General features: G+C 57.5%; 1 pseudogene; it reads left to right on the forward strand.

Annotated features, from left to right (window-relative positions):
- The window catches only part of LOC105826935, a 39044-nt pseudogene extending 37878 nt beyond the window's left edge, over nucleotides 1-1166 (forward strand).
- Nucleotides 1167-2623: the final 1457 nt, after the last annotated feature.

Here is a 2623-nt window from a genome sequence, read left to right on the forward strand (position 1 = left end):
CCCCAAAGGTGCCCACAGCGGCAGGGGGAGGGGGCTCCTGGGCAGGAAGAGGGGCCCATCAGGCAGTGGGGCCCTGTCCTGACTGCTCCCTCCTCTCCCACAGGTGTCATGTGCATCATCAGTATTTTCGGGACCCATCACAACCCAGCTGTGTGGCCTGACCCTGAGGTGCTGACTGACCCCTCCATCCTGCCCCATTTTTGCCCATTCCAGGGGTCCTAGCGGAGGGGATGCGGCTTGAACAGGGAAATTCAAGATCACCTCTCTCACCCACTACCAGACACACTCATCTGTCTCTCCAAGGCTGGCTGTCCTGGGGACCCACCCAGCAAGCCTCTCCCTCTCGCCCCCAGGTGTATGACCCCTCCCGCTTCGATCCAGAAAACGTCAAGGAGCGGTCACCTCTGGCTTTTACTCCATTCTCCGCAGGGCCCAGGTAAGGGTGGAGTGTGCCACATGCAGGGATGGAGTGATGGGTGCGTGGGGGAGGGGTCTCCACATGACCGTGAGAAAAGGTGGGGGAGGGGGAGCTGCAGATGGCCATAATTTCAGCTCTCCTTCCCTCGCCCATCCCAAGGTTAAGGCCAAAGGTCCATAGAATGGGGTCACTGTGAGGGTACCGTGGTGTGCTCAGCTCCCCCTTCCCCTTTACTGCTGTTGTGAGTTGGGGGCTGCAGTCTCGGCCATTCTAGGGGGTTACCCAAGCCCACACTGTGTGTGTGTGTTTGTGTGTGTGTGTCTGTGTGTGTGTGTTGTGTTGTGTGTTTGTGTGTGCGGGGGTCCCGGGTACGCTTAGCTCCTCTCTCTGCCCCTCGAGCTGATCTGTGTGGGGGCAGGGGCCTCTCGGGCCAGGTTCCAGGTGCGATGGGGCCAGGATGCTTGTCCTGGGTGAACTCAGAGTTCCCACCTTTGCCCCACAGAAACTGCATCGGGCAGACCTTCGCCATGACCGAGATGAAGGTGGTCCTGGCGCTCACGCTGCTGCGCTTCCGCCTCCTGCCGGACGACACGGAGCCGCGCAGGAAGGTGGACATGATCATGCGCGCAGAGGGCGGCCTCTGGCTGCGGGTGGAGCCGCTGGAGGCCGGCCAGCAGTGACCCCTCTACCCCATCCACTTACCTTTGCAGATTTCTCGGAATAACACTGAGCTGTCACCTCTGCCTGAGCCTGGTTGACAGATGGCAGGGAGCCCTTGGGGACTGCGGCGATCCAGGACCTGTGCCTGGGTGGGTTGAGGTGAGGCTGGTGGTTCTGAGCCCAAAAACCTGACTGCCTCTCTGGCTGACCACAAGGCCCTCAGGCGGATCCCAGGTTGTGTCAGAGACCAAGTATGGACTTTCTGCTGTGGGCCATAGGGAGCCATGAGAGGTGTTTGAGCAGGAGAGGGACCAGGGTTGACGACAGATTTAACATGCAATATTGAGGCTCTGAATCAGCGAGAAAAACAATAGGGGCAGATCCCTTAGTCTGGGCTGCAGGTGTCCCCCACCCCAGACAGAGTCCCCTGACCAGCCCAAGGCACAGTGTGGAAGGGCCTGCAGCTTCCACCCTGGCAGCCTCTCTGAGATTGTTGCTTCCCTTCCTGCTCTTGTCAATGTTCCATTCCCTGTGTCTGCCCCTCCCGGCTGGTCCCATCCGTGACCCCTTCCCCTACCTTCAGGGAGCCCCGCCTTTCCTCTTCTGGGCCCCTGATGCTGCCCAGGCAGCCCGGACAACACACACTGACTGAGCCCACTCAGGAGCTCCCACAGGAGCCTCAGGGGAGGCTGCTCTTCACCACCTCATCTCTAGTCCCTTCTTCGTTCCCATTACAGACCTTCCGGGCCCGTCTTGGGTGGGGTGGGGGGCAGCGCCATCCGATTTGAATGTTGAGATTCAAAGCCATTCCAGTGGACACAAACGCCAGCCCCAGAAGGATGGGATCTGGAGCCTGACTGCTTGGGTTCAAGTCTGGGCTCTGCTGTGTGACTGGGGCAAGTTAATGTCCCTCTCTGTGCGTCTGTTTCCTCAACCATATAATGGGGACAGCACTACCTACCTCAGGACTGTCCTGAGGGCTAAATACAAATGACAGAGCTCTGTCTATTGCACAGTTAATGCTCGATAAATGTGGCCACATCACTGCCTCTCTCAGAAACTCTGTTGAAGCGTGCTGCCTTTCGAGGTAGTTGTTCCTGCCACGACTTTTAAGAGTGTGCCTTGGAACTCAGACACAGGAATTGCAAGGTTTGTGCTTGTCGAATCAGGTCTTTCCCCTCCAGGCTGTGCGTACAGGAAGCAGTTATTTCTGAGAGTGATGGGCCACCTGAAGGTGCCAGGAGGTGGAGAATGAGAGTAACCTTAGTTAACGTCTCAAAATATTGCCCTGCTACAAACGCTGATCTCTTCATAGCCTGAGGGACTCGGCACCACTGAGCCCTGCTGAGTCCTCGAATCCCTCCAGTTGCACTCGGCCACCCTGGCCTTGATCCTTTCCTCCTAATAGATTATCTTTCCTTGTCTGGGGGCCGGTGCGTTGCCTTTGCACCTTTGGCAAAGATCCATTGCCTGTCCTTCCATGAGTGTATTTTCTGTGCTTCCTATCCAGTTTCATTGTCTTTCACCAAGACCACGACATGTGGA

The sequence above is a fragment of the Propithecus coquereli genome, unplaced genomic scaffold (genome assembly GCF_000956105.1).
Source record: "Propithecus coquereli isolate 6110/MARCELLA unplaced genomic scaffold, Pcoq_1.0 Scaffold942, whole genome shotgun sequence".
Taxonomy (NCBI): Eukaryota; Metazoa; Chordata; class Mammalia; order Primates; family Indriidae; genus Propithecus; species Propithecus coquereli.